The sequence below is a fragment of the Phacochoerus africanus genome, chromosome 1, assembly GCF_016906955.1.
Source record: "Phacochoerus africanus isolate WHEZ1 chromosome 1, ROS_Pafr_v1, whole genome shotgun sequence".
NCBI lineage: Eukaryota > Metazoa > Chordata > Mammalia > Artiodactyla > Suidae > Phacochoerus > Phacochoerus africanus.
The window spans coordinates 147,916,816-147,938,666 of NC_062544.1; the positions used below are offsets into that span (position 1 = coordinate 147,916,816).

Genomic DNA, 21,851 nt, shown 5'->3' on the forward strand with positions numbered 1-21,851 from the left:
ACTTTGCTTTATTTCTTTTAAAGCTGTATTATTTGATGTGTACATGTTTTGGATAGTGATATCTTTCTGTTGCATTGAGCCTTTTATCATTGTGTAATGTCTCTAGTTACCTCTCGTAAACGTCTTTAACATCTGTTAACATCTATTCATCTAATATAGGACAGGAACTTGCTTTTTGTTTTATTGCATGGTATAAATATTTTACTTTTGACCTTCATATGTGAAGTATATTTTTTGTAAATAGCATATAGCTGTATTTCTTATAAGCTACAAATTGCTAGGGAGGTTTTTAAAGTTGCAATTGTGTTTTATTTTTACACCAGTCTACTTTTGTCTTTTAATTAGATTGTTTACTCCATTTACATTTAATGTAATTACTACTATAGTTAAGTTTAATTTTCTTGTCATTTGTTTTATATTTGTCCATTCTGCATTTTCTTCTTTTATTTTTTTTCTCTGGCTTTTTTTTTTTTTAACAAGTCAAGAATTTTTCAATTTTATTTTTTCTTTTCTACTAATGTTTTTGCTATACCTTCAGATTTCAATCTTTTACTAGTTACTGTAGAAATTTCCAAATTTTCTATTACAACATACTTCACCATTTTTGAAACCATGCAAGAAACTTTAAAAAGTGCATTCTTTTTGCCAAAAAAGTTTGCCAAGTTTTTTTCTGTAGTTGCCATATGTTTTATTTTTGCAAAAGTGATAAACCCCAAGGTGTTATTATCATTGTTTCTTTTAACAGTCAGTAGTCTTTTTTATTTATACATATATTTACCATTTTGGACCTGTTGATTCCTTCCTCTAATTGTATACTTCCATATCAAATCACTTGCCTTTGAACCCAAATAATAGCCTATAGCATATTCATCATATTAAATATCCTTTGTATTACTTGTAGCATAATTCTCTGTAAGAAATAAGGAACACTCTCAGTTTTTGTCTTTCTGAGAGTATCTTTACTTTGCATTCCTTTTTAAAGGGCATTCTTCTGGGTCTAGAATTTTTGGTTGACTTTTTTTTTCTTTTCAGAACTTTTCAAATATTTTGCCTTGTGTCATTTTTTTCTTAAAAAGTCAGTATTCATTCTTATAATTGTTTCCCAGAAGGTTATGTGTCTTTTTTTCACTGACTACTTTTAAAATGTTCTGTTTATCTTTGCTTTTTATTATTTAGAAGTGTACCTAGGTTTGGTTCTCTTTTTATTTATCTTGCCTGAATGTCACTGAGCTTATTGAATCTGTGAGGTAGAAATGATTTCTCAGACTTGAAATGTTGTTTGCCATTATTTTTTCAAATTTGGTTTATTTTCCATTCTCTCTCTTTTCCAATAAAGGAGTCTAATTACATTCATGTTAGATCATTTGACCCTGTCTCAAATCTATATTACTTTCTTTTTAAAAAATGGTTGATACTTTATTGTGGCTTATTCAAATATTATATCTTCAAAAACCATTATGGTATTATATCAGAGTAGAGTATTAAAATAAACAATAAAGTCAATTTTTTAAATTCTTGACAATACATAGTTCATTTTTTGTATCACTTAATTTGTTATTTCTTGTGTTATCCAATGAAAAGTAGATGATCTTAATTGAATTTATTATCACTATTGCTTTTTTTTTTTTTGTCTTTTTGCTATTTCTTTGGGCCGCTCCCGTGGCATATGGAGGTTCCCAGGCTAGGGGTTGAATCGGAGCTGTAGCCACTGGCCTAAGCCAGAGCCACAGCAACACGGGATCCAGCCGCGTCTGCACCCTACACCACAGCTCACGGCAACGCCGGATCGTTAACCCACTGAGCAAGGGCAGGGACCGAACCCGGAACCTCATGGTTCCTAGTTGGATTCGTTAACCACTGCGCCACGACGGGAACTCCACTATTGCATTTTTATCAGTTTCATATTCTTCCTACTTTGCAGAGTGTATAATTTCCAAATCATAGCATAACTAGCAATTTGCTTAAAAGACAATGTTGAATATAGAGATATTTTTCTTTTAAAACATTATAGCATACTGTAAATATTATAGAATTCAAAAATATAAATAATTTCTTTAGTGAACTATAGTGGACTAACAATATTATATTAGCTTCAGGTGGACAATATAGCAATTCAGTATTTTTATACATTACACATTGTAGAAAGTTATTACAATATGATTATTTTCCCTCTGCTATACTTTACATCTTCAAGATTTATTTTACAAGTGGTAGTTTGTACCTCTTAATCCCCTCCATCTGTTTTTTTTCCCTGTCCCCTCACTCCCTCACTTCTGGCAACCACTAGGTTGCTTCTTGTCTCTATGTCTATTTCTCTTTTGTTATGTAAATTTTTCAGTTCCATATATAAGTGAAAACATACAGTATTTATCTTTCTCTTTCTGACTTATTTCACTTAACCTAATACCCTCTAGGTCTATCCATGTTGTCACAAATGGTAAGATTTCATTGTTTTTTATAACTGAGAAATATTCTGTTGTATATATATACCACATCTTCTTTATCCATTCACCTCTTGATAGACATTTAGGTTGCTTCCATATCTTGTCAATTGTAAATAATGCTACAGAGAACATAGGGATATATATACATATCTATTTTTTTTTTGTCTCTTTTTTTTGGGGGGGGGAAGTTCCAAAAAAACTAGTGTCAAATCAGAGCTGCAGCTGACAGCCTATATCTCAGCCACAACACCAGATCTGAGCTGCATCTGCCACCACAGCTCATGGCAATGCCAGATCCTTAACCCACTGAGCAAGGCCAGGGATTGAACCCACATTCTCATGGATACTAGTCGGGTTCTTTACCACTGAGCCACAACAGGAACCTACATATCTTTTTGAATTAGTGTTTTCATTTTCTTTGGATAAATACCCAGAAGTTGATATTTCTGGATCATATAATTGTTCTATTTTTAATATTTTGAGAAACGTCCATATTGTTTTCCACAGTGGCTGTGTCATATCAATTTACATTTGCACTAACAATGCATGAAGGTTCCCTTTCCTCTACATCCTTACTAACACTTGTTGTCCTTTTGGTAGTCATTCTAACTGGCATGAAGTGACATCTCATTATAGTTTTGATTTCCATTTCCCTGATGATTAGCTATGTTGAGAATCTTTTCATGTACCTGTTGTCCATCTGTATGTCTTCTTTGCGAAACTGTCTGTTTAGGTCCTCTGCTCATTTTTAAATTGGATTGTGTTCTTTACATTGAGTTGTATGAGTTATTTATATATTTTGGATATTAACCCCTATTGGACTTCTGATTTGCAAATATTTTCTCCCATTTCAGTTGGCTGCCTTTTTGTTTTATTGATGATTTCTTTTACTATACAAAAACTTTAGTTTTATATTGTCCTATTTGTTTATTTTTGCCTCTGTTTTCCTTGCCTGAGGAGACAGATTCAAAAATATATTGCTAAGACCAATGTCAAAAAGTGTCCTGCCCCTTTTTTTCTAGCAGTTTTATAGTTTCAGGTCTTACATTTAAATCTTAAATCCCATGTTAACTTTATCTTTTATGTAGTGTAAGAAAATAGTTTCATTCATTTACAAGTAGCAGCCTAGTTATCTCAACACCATTTAAGAAACTTTCTCTTCCTGATTGTGTATTCCTGCCCTCTTTGTGGTAGATTAATTGACCATATATGTGTGGATTTATTTCTGGGCTCTCTATTCTGTTCCATTGGTCTATGTATCTGTTTTTGTGCCAGTACCACAGTGTTTTGATGACTGTAACTTTGTAGTTTAGTCTGAGGTTAGGAGTGTGATACTTCGACCTTTGTTCTTCTTTCTTAATATTACTTTAGCTATTCGGGATCCATTGTAGTTTCATACAAATTTTAGGCTTATTTGTCCTAGTTCTTTGAGAAATGCCATGGGTATTTTGATGGGGGTTACACTGATTCTGTGTATTGCTTTAGCAATATTAATTTTTCCAACCCATGAACATGATGAATCTTTCCATTTATTTGTGTTGTCTTCAGTTTCTTTGTTTGTCTTATAGTTTTCAGAGTACAAGCTTTTCATTTTGATCCAATTTTAATTCTGTTCTTTTTTTCTCTTTGTGCTTTATTTTGGATATTTAATATTGAGTTATCTACTGGCTCACTAATCCTGTCTGCTGCTGTATCTGGTCCACTGTTAAACCCATCCAATGAGTTCTTAATTTCAATCATTGTTTTTGGAAGTTGTAGAAAGTTTTTTTGGATTTTTTTTTTTCAAATGCTAAGTTCAAAGATTCTATCTTTTCATCCATTTGTTCAACCTTTTCCTCTTTTTAATATATTAATCATAGTTATTTTGAAGTCCTTATCTGTTAAATCAGATATCTGGATTATCTCTGATCTGCTTCTGATCACTTTTTGATATCCTGATAATTGGTTATTTTGTATAGGTTTTTGGGGGCAGGGGAATATTTAGTAACTTTTTATTATAAGCCACACACTGTAAATAATAGATTTACTCTGGATTATGTTATAGTATTCTAAAGAGCATTAAAATTTGTTCAGACAGTCAGCTAAATTAGTAGAAGCTCACTTTGATTTTGTTAAGTTCAGCTTTAGGCTCATTACGAAAGATATATTTATAGTGTTCCCCTCAATCATAAGTATGGTGGATAATCTTAAAGTAGGTCCTTCTGAGCTCCCAAAAAATGTTTGGTGTATTAACCTATGTCCTCCACTCTGACTTGGGCCAAAATCCAATATCTCTACAGTATGTTTAACATCTGGCATTTCCACTCTGTCTCAGCTTCAGCTTCCTAGCTTGTACTTTCTCCCAGACTTTTAATAAGAGTCTCATCCTTTACTCTGCAGCACAAGAGTTAGCCACACCTCCAAGGGCAAGCTCCATGTAGATTGGTGGGTTCCCATTCTAAGTTTCCCCCATTCCTGCTGCCTACTTCCCAAATCCCAGCCTCCTTACCACCATCAAACTTTGATTTCTGCCTTGTTCCTCTATCAAAACTATTACTCTCTGCTTGAGTTCTTGTGTTGAGTTGCTCTTTGAACCTAGTAACAGTTATTTTATGTATTGGTTGAGTTTTTATTATTATTTATGACAAAAAAGTGAGTCTGGGGCCATCTACCTAATTGTCGTCAGAGTGGGAAGTCAGCATTTTGCTTTCTTGATTTCAGGTACATTTCTGTAGATACTAATTTTAAATGGCAAAATTTGTGGATTATTTTTAAATTTTTTATTTAATTTTAATTCATGATAATTTTGTTATTCAATAATGTTTTCCTTTATCATTTAGATAGAACATGATTTTTTTAGCATTAATGTATAAATGTTTAAGTGGTCCTATTCAGCTTTGTGTTCACTACATTAAGAGATAGCTTTCTTTAGCATTTGCTTCGTATTAAATTTGTCTCATGTTGAGAGCCCACTCTGGCTTGACCTTATTTTCCTGGTAAGCATAGTCCCAGTAATAGCACATCTTGGCAAAAGTGAGCTATTGTCCTGGGTGACTCTCTGAATGGCAGCCACTAGAGATTAATTCCTTTGGCCTTAAGTTGTATCTTCTATGAAAATTTAGCCATTCTGGAGATGATTGGCCAAGTGGTCCGTATTAGTCATTCACATGGGAACCATTTATCAGAGCCTTTCTTGTAGAGATAGTTTAATAATAGGTGGTGAGAAGCTTTTGTGGTTACTTCTTAGCATCTGAGGCAGTGAATAGGGCCATAAAAGGTACATAAATGTAAAGTGGAAGGAAAAATAAGGATAAACTTTATCATTGTTTTAATCCTCCCCAAGAACTAGGCTCCTTCAGTGTTATATCTATTTCCTCACTAAGTTTTTGCTACATTGGTGAAAAGTACTTTAGTAATACAGCAAAGTCTAAAATGATACAAGTAGGCTGATATGATAGAGTAGGATCTAAATTGATAAAGGTAGGCTGGAAGGACACCAGAAATTGATAACATTGGTTTCTTCTGAAGAGGGCTCTTGAGTCACTAAGTATGTGAGGGAGACTTATTTATATATACTCTTTTTTTCCCTCTGAAACTTGAACCATATGCATACGCAAAAAAAAAAAAAAAAAGAGAGAGAGAGAGAGAGAGAGAGATGGAGAGTTCCTGTCGTGGTGCAGTGGCTAACGAATCCAACTAGGAACCATGAGGTTTCGGGTTTGATCCCTGCCCTTGCTCAGTAGGTTAAGGATCCAGCATTGCTGTGAGCTGTGGTGTAGGTTGCAAACACAGCTCAGATCCCGCGTTGCTGTGGCTCTGGCATAGGCCGGTGGCTGCAGCTCCAATTTGACCCCTAGCCTGGGAACCTCCATATGCCATGGGAGCAGCCCAAGAAATGGCAAAAAGACAAAAAAAAAAAAGATGATTAAACATATTTATCTTTTTATTCCTTCTCTAATATCCTAAAATCACAGAAAAGGGGTGTTTTTTAAAACCTCCAAAGATGGATAGGAAAGCAAACAACAGCAACAAAATATTTGGCATCTGGAAAGATGGTGTTGTAGACTGACTGTGTCCTCCCAGAATTCAGACATTGTAACCAAATCCCCAGAGTGGTAGATTTTGGAGGTGGGGCCTATGACGGATAATCAGGTCTGAGGGCGGAGCCCTCAGGAATGGGATTTGTCCTTCCAAAATGGACTCCAGAAGGGTTCCTTGCCCCTTCCACCATGTGAGGATGAAGTGAGAAGAGGGCCATCTGTGAACAAGGATGTAAGCCATCACCAGGCATCAAATCTGTAGCCACCTTGGGCTTGGGTCTCCTAGCCTCCATATCTATGAGAAATAAGCCACCAAATATGTGGTATTTTGGATATAGCAGCCCAAACTGACCAAGACAAGTGGACAGCAAGAAAGTTAAATTCTAAGCCAGCCGGTAGAGAAAGCCAGTATTTTCCGCAGAACCACCTGAAGGCTTGCAAATTGGGGACAGTAGATATATCTGAAAATGGGATATAAATATCAGACTTTATTAGTTAAAAGTCTGTCTTAAAGGAATTCCAGTTGGAGCTCATTGGTAAGAAACTTGACTATTATCCATGAGGATGCAGGTTCAATCCCTGGCCCCACCCAGTGGATTAAGGTTCTAGCCATGAGCTGCAGTGTAGGTCACAGACACTGCTCAGATCCCACATTGCTGTGACTGTGGCATAGGCCAGTGGCTGCAGCTCCAATTTGACCCCCAGCCTGGAAACTTCCATATGCTGTGAGTGTGGGCCTAAAAAGCAAAAAAAAGAAAAATCTGTTTTAAGAAGCTGTTAGATCCCCAACTCTCCACCCTAGCTTCACACAACTTGATCAAGAAACTGGAAGTCTACTTTCTGCTAAAAGTAAAGCAGGGTTTCTAGACTAGGACACATCAGCCAAAGTTGAAAATAGGATGTATCACTGAAAACATGGGATTAAATGAATGTTTATATATCAAATACAGAGATGTCAGATCTTCCCTCAGCATGGGCTCCTACCACACAGGTTCTTCAGCTTAAATTCTTCCTGGCAGGAAAGTGGGTGATCCTTCTCCTGGGAATCAGACCAGCCCTGAAGAGAAACATCAGGAGCCTATGACATGATAGCTCAGCCAGGTGGCCCTACAGTGAAGTCCAGAGTAGACTTCAAATAGCTTTGGAGTACTACCTTAAAAGAAGCAGAAACCAAGTATTTCTTGGCATCTAACATGAAAGACAGAGACCAAACTAAATTAGAAGGGAATAGACTATGCCAGGAGATGAAAATTTCATATACTCCTAAAAATTCCACTATCAGTTAGGTTCCCAGTGAGATAAAATATATTATATTCATGAAACAAGAACAAGAGGCTATAAAATGGATATTTAGATAATTTAAAAGAGCTCTCAGAAATTAAAAATACATAGACAAAAAAAAAAAAAAAGGAGTTTCCGTCATGGCTCAGCAGTTAATGAACCCAACTAGCATCTCTGAGGATGCGGGTTCCATCCCTGGCCTTGCTCAGTGGGTTAAGGATCCGGCATTGCCGTGAGCTGTGGTATAGGTCGCAGATATGTCTCTGACCCCTTATTGCTGTGGCCGTGGCATAGTCTGGTGGCTACAGCTCCAGTTTGACCCCTAGCCTGGGAACCTCCATATGCCAGGGGTGTAGCCCTAAAAAAAAAAAAAAAAAAGGAAAAGAAAAAGAAATTTAAAATATAATAAATTTGAAATTCAGGAGTTCCCTGGTAGCCTTGCAGTTGAGGATTCAGCATTGTCACTGCTATGGCTTGCAGTGACCCCTGGCCTAGGAACTTCCACATGCCTTGGGTGTGGCCAAAATAAAAATTCAGTAGACGGATTTGACAGTGAAATTCAGAATATCTTCAAGACAAAAATAAACCAATAGGACCTAATCAAACTAACAAGCTTTTGCACAGCAAAGGAAACAAACAAAAGAGACAACTTACAGAATGGGAGAAAATATAGTTTCAAATGATGCAACTGACAAGGGCTTAATCTCTAAAATATACAAACAACTTATACAACTCAACAACAAAAAAGCCAGCAACCCAAAGGAAGAATGGTCAAAAGACCGGAATAGACATTTCTCCAAAGAAGATATACAGATGGCCAACAAGCACATGAAAAAATGCTCAACATCACTGATTATTAGAGAAATGAAAATCAAAACTACTATGAGGTACCACCTCACACCAGCCATCATCAATAAGTCCACAAATAACAAATGATAGAGAGGGTGTAGAGAAAAGGGAACCCTCCTGCACTGTTGGTGGGAATGTAAATTGGTAAGACCACTACGGAAAACAGTATGGAGGTACCTTAGAAAACTATATATAGAACTACCATATGACCCAGCAATCCCACTCTTGGGCATATACCCGGACAAAACTTTCCTTAAAAAAGACACATGCAGTTGCATGTTCACTGCAGCACTAATCACAATAGCCAAGACATGGAAATGCCCTAAATGTCCATTGACAGATGAATGGATTAAGAAGATGTGGTGTATACACACACACACACACACACACACACTGGAATACTACTCAGCCATAAAAAGAACAAAATCATGCCATTTGCAGCACCATGGATGGAACTAGAAACTCTCATGCTAAGTGAAGTAAGTCAGAGAAAGACAAATACCATATGATATCACATATCTGGAATCTAATATATGGTACAAATGAACCTTTCCACAAAAAAGAAAATCACGGACTTTGAGAACAGACTTGTGGTTGCCAAGGGGGAGGGGGAGGGAGTGGGATGAATTGGGAGTCTGGGGTTAATAGATGCAAATTATTGCCTTTGGAATGGATAAGCAATGAGATCCTGCTGTATAGCACTGGAAACTATATCTAGTCACTTATAATGAAACATGATAATGTGAGAAAAAGAATGTATATGTGTATGTGTGACTGAGTCACCTTGCTGTACAGTAGAAAATTGACAGAACATTGTAAACCAGCTATGATGGAAAAAAATAAAAATAATTAAAAAAATTTTTTTAGAAAGAGTATCTTCAAGAAATTGAAAGGACAAAGAAATGGAAAACAGTGGAGAAAAGATAAGCAAACTAGTGGATTGGGCTAGGAGTACCAACCTCTACTTGGTGTTTCAGAAGGAAAAGCAGAGGAAACATACCAGAAAAAATAAAAAAGGAATGAAATAAAATTTCTGAAACACAGGTTTGTAGATTGAAGAGCCCAGAACAAAGAACAATAGGTCAACACTAAGGCCCTTCAGAGTGAAATATCAGAACAGTGGGGTCAAAAAATACCTATAGTTTAAAGAAAGAAAAGGTCATTTATACAGAATTTAAAAAATCAGAACAGTTTTTGCCTTCTCAGTAACTACAATGAAAATCAGAGTTCAGTGGAACAGTGCTTTCAAATCATATAGGAAAATTACTTCTAGTCTGCAGTTTTTTTTTTCCAGCCAAACTGTTCATTGAGTATGAAGGTAGAATAAAGATATTTTTAAATACATTAGATCTCTGAAAATTTACCTTCTGTTCACTCTTTAGGAGGAAACCACTGAAGGATGAACTCCCAAAAAACAAAAGAGTAAACCAAGAAAGAGGAAGACGGGATATAGGAAGTAGGAAATGGCTGGAGAGAGTCAAAGGAATCCTCAGAGAATTGGTGAAGGGAAATCTCAGGGTGATGCTTGTGGCTGAGGCATGGAGGGCAACTAGAACAGGTGGGATCAGGTCAGAAGGTGCCAGCACAGATTTTGTTAAGGAAGTGAAATTGCTTGAATACCTAATGTGTCTGAGCATCTATTTAGGCGATTTGGACAACTGGCAGAAAGTTTGGGATCAAATTATGGACTTAGTAACAAAGTCGAGTAAACAAACAAGAAAGACACTGGTTAACTGCAGAGAAAGCAATGTTGTAAAAGAAAACAAAAAGTGATCTTAGCATATTGCATATATTACTTATATATAATTCAATATTGATCTAATTAGGGGGATTATAAGTATGTTGAAAGGCTGATAGGACAGGAAGGTAAGAGTTTGTGATCACAGTGGTAAGGGGGTGCTTAGCAGTAGAAGAGAGCTAAATCCTTACCAAAAAGAGAAATAGGTACATAATGCTTAAACCTGAAAAAAAAAAAAAACAAGAAGTTAAGAAGTAGCAATATAGATATTAAAGATTTTGTACCCAGTTCCACCATGGAGTGATGGTTCCCCCACACCAGGCAGTTGTCCAGTACCAGCTGCGTGTCCTGCAAGTCAGCTCCATTCTGACTGTTTACCTGGAGATAGCTTCAGGGCCCACAACTTAGAGGCTCAGTTCCAGGGAACCCAATCACTGGTCCAGGTTGTTACCTATACTTCTTGCTGACTGCCTGTAGATCAGAGGTTCCCACCACCTCCTCTTTGGGTTCAATAATTTTCTGGAGCAGCTCACAGGACTCAGTAACCTGGCTTACTTGGTTACCAGTTTATTACAAAGGATATTAAAGGATGAACATCAACAACCAGATGAAGAGGTGTGTAGAACGAGGTCCTAAACAAAGGAACTCCTGTCCTTGTGGAGTTTGGTGCCCAGCATGGAGGCACTTGGAAGTGATTTTGCCTACCAATCATGGAAGTTCTCTAAGCCCCCTCCTTGTAAGTTTTTATGGAGACTTCATTACATAGATGGGATTGATTATATCATTAGCCATTGGTGAAAGATTCAGCCTCTAGCCTCCCTCGCTGGAGATCAGGAAGTGACACTGAAAGTTACAGCCCTCTATTCATGGTTGGTTCTCATGGTAACCTGCCCCCTGCCTCCATCCTTAGGAAATTTCCAAAAGTTGCCTTATTAACCTGAACCTAGTTACAGTGGAAAGGACTCATTATGAATAACAAGGCACCCATTTCACCTCTATGGTTCTCAAGAGTTTTCAGGAACTGAAGATAAGAGACCAAATAGTAAAGCAAAAGATGCTCCCATTGCTCTTATCACTCAGGAAATTCCAAGGCTTTGGGGAGCTGTGAGCCAAGAAACATGGCTGAAGACCAGATAAGTATGAGAAATGTGTTTCAGTCATCTAATGACTGGATGTATATTTATTAGAAATCACCATATTGTAATCATATTATTTCAACATACAGAGGTAAATATTTGAATAGCATCAGATAACTTGCCATGGGGAGTGGAAGATGGAAGCCTGCTGTTTTTCATAATAAGCCTTGGAATTATTTGGATTTTTAAATTGTGTTCATATAAAGATTAGAATCAAATGAAACTTTAAAAGAACAAAACAAAGTGGAAAAAGTGGTCATGAGAATGGACACACTGGGTTTTTGAAGAATATGTGGAGTTCTAGAGGTCTAGGGAATAGAGGGGTGGGCTGGCAGGTAGTGAGAACCAATATGTAATAAGCAGGGCGAGTATCCTGGCATCTGAATGGAAGCTTGAGATGTGGGGAGTAATCACACCCCAGTATTGACTATTTTCTTGGTGTCTGTGTTGTTCAGAATTTAAGACATGGCCCTTTTGTTACTGATACAATTATAACCTGTTATTATGTTTGGTTATTGTTCTAAAATAACAGTATTCTTTGAACTAATTTCAGACAGAGGAAAATGAGCTGTCATTGAAATGAGCCTTACAGTAAGGTTTGCTGAAAAGGCAGTGTCATTTACAAGTCCTTCCTTGGACTTGAGAAGAGTGTTTCTACCATGCAAGACAGTAGACTCCAAAGGAGATGGGCACTCATCCAAGTATTTGGGAAATTCAGATGCCTGCAGCATCCCAAAGACCACAGGGCCAGAAAAAAGGACTTGGCAGCTGTTTGTGCCCTAGAGGCAAATCTAGGAGGAGGGTAGGGTAGCTAAGTGCTGGCTGTGTGTCTTTTGCAGCTGAGTCACTTCTGACTGCTAACTGCCATTCTACAGGCATTTGAAGTGTAGGAAAGTACAAGGTTTGGTGGTAAGATCTGGAGTTGACTTCTGGCTCTACCATCTTTGTAACTTCAACAAACTTGGCTAACCTCTTTGTGAGTAAGATAGATGCAGTGATAAGCACAGGGTGATTACAGATATTTTAACAGGTAAAATTATGTGTATGGGGGAGTTCCTGTTATAGCTCAGTGGGTTAAGAACCCGACTTGTACCCCTGAGGATTCAAGTTCGATCCCTGGCCTTGCTCATTGGGTTAAGGATCCAGCATTGCTGTGAGCTGTGTTGTAGGTTGAAGACACTGCCTGAATTGCATGTTGCTGTGCCTGTGATGTAGGATGGCAGCTACAGCTCTGAGTCAACCGCTAGCCTGGGAACCTCCATATGCTGAGGGTGTGGCCCAAAAGAAGGAAAGAAAGAAAGAAAAAGAAAGAAAGGAAGAAAGGAAGAAAGAAAGAAAAGAAAAAGAAAAGAGGAGGGAGGGAGGAAGGAAAGGAAAGGAAGAAACTCATGATATAGTAACATATGCTTTACTAATATATCAAATAATGATCTAGGGGCAAGTCTAATGACTACTGTAATTTCAAAATACTGATGAGTGTATATAGTACTTCAAGATAATTCATAACAAGTAAAATGTGATATGAAAATATCTATAAATGTTGATTGGTGACAGAGTCTTGGATACTGCTAATACTGCTGTGGTTTGTTCTGTCCCTGATAACTGAAGGAAATGCTCAGTTTCAAATAGCAGTTAGTGAAAATAAAGTTACACAGGTTTTTTTCCCCCATCCAAGTTTATAGGTCAGCAGTTCAGTGTTAACTTGAGGATTAAGCCCTGCTGGGTGTTGTCAAAGCTGGCTTGGCAATGCCAAGTTCACAATCCAGAATACAAAAAGGGAAAAAGAGAAAGTGGAAGGCAAGTGATTTCCCTTTTGCAGGGCATGACTTAGAAGTTGCTCCCCTCCCATTGGCTGACAACTAGTTACATGGCCATCTGTAGTGTGAGGCAGGCTGGTAAATATAGTCTCCAGGGCTGCCCTGTATCTTGCTAATAAAAACCTGGGAGGAGTTCTAACAGAAAAAGGTAGAAGAGAATGGATATTAGGATAATTAGCAGTCTTGCTATAGCTTTGTTCTTAATTATAGAATTGAAATCAAAAGTGTTTTGTTTTGTTTCTCTCCAAAAATGTACTGCTTATTTTGTACACTTTCAGGTCTAAGTCAGAAATGGCGGGAAGAGTTTCACTCTTAGGAGCTGCTGACAGGCCTTCGCTGTGGTACCAGTCAGTTCCTGGGGCACACAGTGTCTAAGGGATATGACACTTTGTGAGCTAATGTTTCCCAGTTCTGTGCCCATGCCTGAAGTTGCAGGCAACATTGTCACTAGCATAGAGACAACATTTTTATCTGTGCCAGAAGTATGTCAGTCCCTTGGTTAAAGCAAACACGGTGTGCCATGATCTGCACTTAAGGAACTAATAACAGATCAGGTGTCTGCGCCTGTCACCGGTGACCAGTATTCGATGTGCAAGAGAACATCATGTAGAGGGAGGAAGGCTTTTTCTAAACAAACAGATTCCTGAGCAAAGAAATGCCCTTTAAAGTTTAAAATAACAACCCCTTGGGTTGTGCAGGCCTTTAACTTTTCAGAGAGCTTTAAGTACCTTAACCCTTCTTATTTTAAAAAGTGCCCAGATCATGAGTTCCCCCCCCCCCCGCAAGTTAGTTAAATAAATAGCAATTATGATGCAGCACCACATGGGCAGCAGCTTTTAGCTTATAAAAGGAGGGTTTGAAAAGGCATATTTAGAGGCGAACTTGGTTGGCTTCTCCTGGCAGGAGGGAAGCAGAGCTGTTCCAAGGTCAGATAGTACTTAAAGGGCCAGGCGACCCCTCACACGCCCCTTGTCTCCATTCAGGGGATGTTTTTCTGATGCACATGAATGTTTAGTGCATTTTCTTTCAAGTCCCAGATGGTGAGCTCCTCAGGGGCAGGCACTGGGGTCTTCAGAGCCCCCACACCGCCTGGGGCAATTTCTTACACGTCACAGGCGCTAGGCATGTGTGTGCTGACAAATCATTTGTATTTTATGAGCATTTATAATGGCCCTTTAAGTAAGTGCCATTTTAATATCTGCTAATGAAGGGTGGTTTTTATTTAGTCTTAGGGTCACCATTGTTTTGTTTTGTTTATTTGTTTGGCCACCCTTCCCCTAATCCATCTCTAGTTTTAAAATGTGATTCATGAGGAAAATATGACTCTGTTAACTGAATTCATTTTAGAGCCAACTTTTCAGGAACCTATCTATTTCTGTAAAGTGAGATCCACTTGCAAGCATACCGTTTGGTGCCAGCACTCAGATTTTCCCTGACTCAGTGGCTCCAGTGGTGTTTCAAATATCTTCCTATAAATCAGGCAGCCAGCGCCCCGTACTTGTGAGGATTATTTACTGGGTCTTGTGACTGAGCCCAGGATTCTGATAGTTTTCTTGGATGGGTGCTATAAATAGGCTGGGATCTGCCAATGGCTATTTTTATAAAGGAAGCTTTCTAAGTTGATTTCTTTGAACCCAGAATGACTTCCTCCCTCTGGCTCCCCTCTTTGCCCCCACCACTACGGAGATCCTCTCTTCATTCTGCCTGCCTGCCTTTCCCCTCCCCAAGCCAGCTGGTGGGGCAAAAGCAGAAGGACAGTACGTGCCTGACAGAGAGTTGCCTGAAATCATATATCTTCACCCCCTTTCGGGATCATCTTTCTTTCATCCGGCCCAAGAGTGGCACCTAACCCGCCCATCAGGCCACAGGATCTCTGGGACTGGCTGCCTTTTCTGAAATGGATACCTACCAGCTCTCAAGCAGAACAATTCCCTACTTCATACCTGAACATACATTTTACTGTATTACCCCTTGTCTTCGTAGGTTTGCCCCTGCCCCAACTTAAAAAAAAAAAAAAAAATCCTTAGTACAGGTACTGCTAATGAGCTAAACTGCCTCCCTCCCAGTCCCCTACTTTCTTCCCTCCCCCAACTCCTTTGTGGCCAGGCTCTCATCCCCACCCCAAGTGACACAGAGGCTATGGTGCCTGGTCAGACCTTCCCGGAAGACGTCTTTGCCTCTGGGCCTCCAAAGCCTCTTCCCTCCTTATGGAGGCCCCCTCTCCCCCGCCACCACCCATATTTACCACAGTAAGTACCCTGTCAACTGGGAGGAGCTCGCTTTTCCTTGCATCCTTATCCCAGGTGTTCATGCTGAAAACAGCACATTCTCAACATGAAACAAAAATTGATACAGCTCTCTTTATCACCTTGTGTTTCAGATGGTGCTGTTCTTGGCAGCCAAACTTCCAGGCTTGGGGGTAGAATTGACAGCTTAAAGTGTAAATGTTAAATTGGTCGGCAAAATGCCATTAGGAGTCTTAGCTCCCCTGGCTAATTTACCAACATCTGTGGCTTCATCCACCCAGTGGCCTTGACTATCTTCTTGACTTTACAACTGGACTTGCCTCTTGGAGCTCCCCCATCCTTCCACCCCCCAGCCAGCCCTGAGTGGTGGAGCTCTTCTCACTTCCTGGGCCAAGTACTGGAAGCAAAGAGACTGTTTTCAACTTCTCAGTCCCACCCCGGGATCAAAAGCCCTAGATCTTGGTGCTGAGGTCTGGCTAAAGGGACCACAAAACCAGGTCACCAATGATGCTCTGAGCATTGGTTTTCCCTTTGTGTGGGTTTAATGCTCCTTCTCAGAATAGCTATGACGATTGAATGAAATAATATGTTAATGCTTGAAATGTTTTATGAAAAGTAGAGAGCATAACAACAGCAAGAATAAACATAGTAGCTTCTATTTTATAAGTACCTGTGTCCCAGGTGCTGTGTTTATTGTTCCACCGGAAGCTATTTTATTTCATCTCGACAATCACTCATCAAAAGTATTAGTATGGAGACTTCCTGTTGTGGCTCAGCAGAGTTAAGAACTCGACAAGGGGTCAATGATGATTTGGATTTGATCACTGGCTTTTCTCAGCAGGTTAAGGATCGGTGTTGCTGCATGCAGTGGGGTAGGTTGCAGATGCAGCTCGGATCCAGCATTGCTGTGGCTGTGGTATAGGCTGGCAGCTGCAGCTTTGGTTCCACCCCTAGTCCAGGAACTTCCATATGCTGAGGGTGCGACCCTAAAAAGGAAAAAAAAAAAAAAAAGGTATTAGTATGCTTGTTTTACAAAAAGGAAAATAGGCTCAAAAAGATGAAGTTATTGATCAAGATCCCATACCATGCCCAGGGCAAGTGATTGAATCAAAATTCGAATCTGGCCAGTGTGTCTTTATGGCCCATGCTTTCAACTATTAAGCAGAATTTTCCCCTTCCCACTTCAGGATTGGCAAGAGAAGTGTAATTAACTTTAAAGACGGGCATTTATAGTTCCTTCCCTTGGGATTCCTATTTTACCTTCCATTTTCAGATCAACAAGCAGTTTCTTATGCAGTCATTAATCCCTTCAGCAGAAGAAACTCCATACTTTCCCACTGGGAAAGGGAGGCTTAAGATGAGACTGCCTATTCCAAGGAAATGCCACCCACTCTTGTCACCCACACAGAACCTCCCCATGCATTGACTATACTTTAGTCAACTTAGTGGTGACTTTGTTATATAAGCCTCTAGCTGTCAAAATGGTTCAGGCTCAGGAAGTACCTGCTGCGTTTCTGTTTCTGGGGTTGAGAATAGATCAAGCAGGGCTTTTAGAACCACTTCGCTTTTAAGATCCTTTGGGCAGGTGTGAGTTCACCAAGCCTGTGGCATAGCGTGTGGCCAGTCACATGGAGGATCAAATATGGAGTCCTGCATAAGAGGCAGGAAAGGCGTTGTGACTAATCAGTATGTTTATTTTTGGCAGTGTAGGACTAAGTGCATCAATGGCGAATTCAGAGACAGAGGTTAATGTGGGCTCTGGGGAAGCCCCCAGGGAAGATAATTTAATCTGGACTTTGACATATATGGGTAGAATGTTAAGGAGAGTGAAGAATGTTCCCAGTGAGGGAAACAGCCAAGTGTGTCTGGTCAAGGTTTTGAAATGCTTCATTCTTGAGAGAACTTGATAGAAGTTGTGTTTTAATCTTAATTCAAGAAAAGGCACATGAAAAAACCTGCCACTCTTCAGAGTGCTCATGTCTTAGGTGAGAAATGGTGCTCTTTTCTCTAGCAGGTCTTAACCATATAGTCGCCTGAGGGAATAAAAAGTGAGCAAGATTGTGGCCATGTTGGTTACATGGACATATATGTATTAAAATTCATAGACTTTTTAAATTCACCCAAAAAAGATCAGTTTTTTTGTTTGTTTTTTGTTTTTTTACCATGTCTAGGTTTTAAAAACAATTATTTCTTTAAAGAGTGAAAGATGGATCCATCCCCTCACAGAGCTTCCATCTTAATGAAAGAGAAGAAGGTAAACTGTCTCACATGGTTAAATACGGTCTATACCTCAAGAGAGGTTGAGCAAGAGTGTCTTGGGATCTTGAAGCTACTAGCATGGAGCACTGCCAGCCTAGGGAGACCTCAGCTGTCCTGATGGTTGGGTGCACATTCAGTGTGACCTTAGAGTGTAGAGTGGCCGTAGTAAAGGCATGGGAGCAGGGGCGTGTTTTGTGGGGACAGCTCACATTTCCTTTTGTCTTTGGAACATAGGACATACTTCCTAAACTGATGTTGTTGAGCACTAATTCTGTGCCAACCAGTGTCAGGTGCTGGGGCCTCTGAGGTGAGGCCCCACCTACAGCCCCACCTCATGAGTTAGATGTACAAATGGCAGATGAGTGCAGGGAAAGATGCTCCACATCATCTCTCTTGTCAGAGAATTGTAAATTATAGCAATGAGGAGATACCATTGCACACCTGTTAGCGCGGCCCAAGTCCACAACACTGACAACATCAGGTGCTGGCAAGGGTGTGGAGCAACAGGAACTGCATTTCATTGCTGCTAGGAATGTAAAATGGTACAGCCAGTTTGGAAGACCGCTTGGCAATTTCTTATAAAACTAAACATGTCCTTACCATCCATCCAGCAATCTCACTCCTTGTTATTTCACCAAATGAATCGAAAACTTATGTCAACACAGAAACCTGTGCTCAGATGTTTATAGCAAGTTGATTCATAATTGCCAAACTCAAAGCACCAAGATGTCCTTCATTAGATGAATGGGTAAGCAAAGTGTGACACATCCAGACAATGAAATATTAGTCAGTGCTAAAAAGGAGTGCCCTATCAAGCCATGAAAAAGACATGGAGGAACTTAAGTGCATGTTACTGAGTGAAAGAAGCTGAAGACTATACAGTGTATGAACCAGTGGTCTTACAGTCTGGAAAAGGCAAAAGTGGAGGCCAGGGGCTAAGGGAGAGACAGGATAAATAAGGAGATCTGTCCAGCCGGGGAGACAGGCCCACAGGGCAGAGGGATCAGGAGGAACTACGGCTTCCTTGAACAAAGAGGGAACTGACCGGCTTTGGTGGCTTTCAGCAGCTTTATAGAGGAAGACACATCTAAGGTGTGACTCTAGAGCTGCAAAGAGAAAGCAAGCCAGGAGACCATTCCAGGCCACAGAAACTGCATGTGGAAAGGCCTAGTCTAGAGGAGAGAGAGGAGGAGAAGCCATCTGTCATTTGGACACTCCACAGAGCTAGGAGGGCCAGGCAGGAAGGCCGGGGCTACACAGGCTGGGCCGTGCAAGGCCTGGTCAGCTATATGACGACACAAGGACTTGATGTTGAGAGGTGTGGGGGCACTGAAGGGTTTTGAGCAGGGTGACATGACCAGATCCCTGCTTCAGAAAGTGCAGAGTGCAGGACAGACTGGAGATGCTGGGCTGCTCAGCTAAGAGCAGGTGGAAAGAAGTGGAGGCATTGAGAATGTCCAGGCCCTGGTGATTGGGGGTGGGGGTGGGGTGGGGGGAAGAGGAAGGGCTGTGGGACTTCCCTGGGTTCTGGGTCTCACTCAGATAGCAGGTGGGGGTGCACCCAGAGGAAGATGAGGGTCTGGGAGAGGAAGGTTAGGGGAGAAAGCTGGGAATGATGACTAGCGCACCTGCACAGAGGGTCTGTATTAAAAACCTAGGAAGGCACTGACTTGCTGCAAATCACTGTTTTCTTACCACTCTTTTCTTTGACACATAAGACTTCAGCCGAACCTGGAATATAGATGACATCTGGGAATTGTTAGATTCTAGAGTAGACATTTGACAGCCTTTGTATTCCCAGGGTGGCCGATACCCAAATCGACGATCTGGGGCTTGCCGAAGCGTGATGTTAGCCTCAAAGCCAGTGCACTTAGTTAAGAGAGTAGCCTTTGTTGAGTTCTAACAATTATTTCTTAAGGTATTGGATTTAAATGGTAAGGAAAACAATAGAAACAACCTTAAACTCTCTTGACCCCAATTTTCTCGTCTAGTCAATGAAGGACATGTTGATCTCAGAGTTCCCTTCCAGCTCAGAAATTCTAGCGTAATAAAAATTTTCACCAAGATTTAAAAAAAAAAAATCATGTGAATAAACACAGAGTGCATTGTTATCCCATATTGAGCTTAAAACATTTTTTTAATCTAAATTTTTAATTTTGACACTCCAACTTGCCAGATTTCACAAAGTATAAATCTTCCCCTGGCCAGTGGGCTATTATTGTTTGGAAATATTTTCACCTCTGAAGCTCTGACTTTATAAGGAAGGGGGTGGGGGGGAGGAAAGGAGGAAGGAAATAAAGTTCCATGTTTCCAGCAGTAAATTTCCTGATCCTAATAGAAGGCAAAGCTCACAGCTATCTTGTGTCATATTAGGAGCCTGGGTGCAATTATAATCCCCATATTATTAGTGAAGAAATACTAATAGGTGATGGTAATTACTTCAGACCCTGTGCGACCTTGGTAGAACATGGATTGTGAATCTTATTCACACTTTCTTCTGATGCTCTGCTTAGAACTGACTTGAGAAGCAGTGGCCCCAGCTCTCTTGCTCAGAGCAGAGGGAGCACAGGGTGCCAGCTGTCTTGCATTCATGTTCACCACATTGTCTGCCATCATCGCTGCAATCCGCCAGTGAGCGGAGTTTTCATCCTACCCAAAACATTTTTTATTACAACACAGTTATCTTCACTTTCTCCTTCCCTTCCCACTTTCAAATAATGATACCTTTGTGGGGCATTTTAAAGTGGAAATAGTTTGGGGGCCATATTCCTACAGTTGGAGGCTGTGCTGGTCTTAGAGTAAAGGAAGGAGCGAGCCTGCCAGATGCCTTAACGGCAGCTCTGTGCATACATTCATTTGCTTTGCATGCGGGTCTTGTGAGATCAGGAGACAGAGGCTCAGCGAAATTCAGTAAACATACCCCGTGTCCCACAGCCGAAAAGGGGCAGAGCTGGGCCTTGCACCCACTTCAGGTGGACCCCACCATTCAGGGGTCTCCACAAGGGCTCTGCCTTACATTGGGGCAGGAAATACCTACTCAACTGTAGTCTTTACGGTCACTGATAGTGGCTGCTGTGCCAGGCACCATACTAGACGGGCTGGGGACCTTGGGCTGGAGAGGACCTCCCAGCCCTGGAGGAGCTGCCAGAGGAGGAAGCGGCTCCAAAACAAGCATATGGTGGAAGCAGGACCTCAGCGCACAGACTCTGCACATCAGGTCCCCCTCTTCCCTTACAGCAGAGATTACATGGCATGTCAGGCTTGGACATGGAAATCACTCTTGTGGGTCTAGGCGTCAGCATGTCAGGAACCAACAGTGTGTCTAAAAAGTCTTTAAACAGTCAGCACTTTGTAGGGCCACCCCCCACTCCTCCACCTTGCGTCTCCCCTGCTTTCCCCCTGAGAATTAGGCACAGTGCCTGTGAATCCTCTGGGGGTCAACATTCTGCAAACAAGCCAGCATTTTCCAGCACAGGGGGCTGCCCCGTTAGCATAAGGGGAGGGGCTGTTCTCCAGGCCGTGCTTAGGGATGGGAGACGCAGGAGAGCAGAGTGGGCAGCCCCAGACTGCCAGCTTCACGGTGGCCTTTTCTGTAATGTGGGGACGATGGTAAAAATGCTTGCTTAACAGAGGACTGGGAAGAGTCCCGACAGCTCATGGATCATGAGCTAATAGGCCTTCAGATCTGGAAAGCACTCAGCAGAGCTTAGTTGCCGTTACTCATGATGAGTTGGGAGGGCCTGCAACACACGAAACACCTGAATGTGTAAGAGCGCTGGCTGTACATACCATGGGCTGGCAGATGCTAACAGAATCCCGAGTGTGCCTGGAGTTCCTGTTGTGGCTCAGCAGGTAAAGAACTGCACATAGGGTTCTTGAGGATGCAGATTCAATACCCGGCCTTGCTCAGTGGGTTAAGGAGCGTAGGTCTTACAGGTCTGTGGGTCGCAGATCCTGTGTTGCCGTGGCTGTGATGTAGGCCTCAGCTGCAGCTCCGATTTGAACCCTAGCTTGGGAACCTCCATATCCTGCAGGTGCGGCCGTAAAAAAGGAAAAAGAGAA

General features: G+C 40.7%; 1 protein-coding gene across 9 annotated transcripts in view; it reads left to right on the forward strand.

Annotated features, from left to right (window-relative positions):
• ATG7 (autophagy related 7) overlaps positions 1-21,851 on the forward strand; it is a 376,249-nt gene that overhangs the window by 322,624 nt on the left and 31,774 nt on the right. The window lies entirely within an intron of this gene.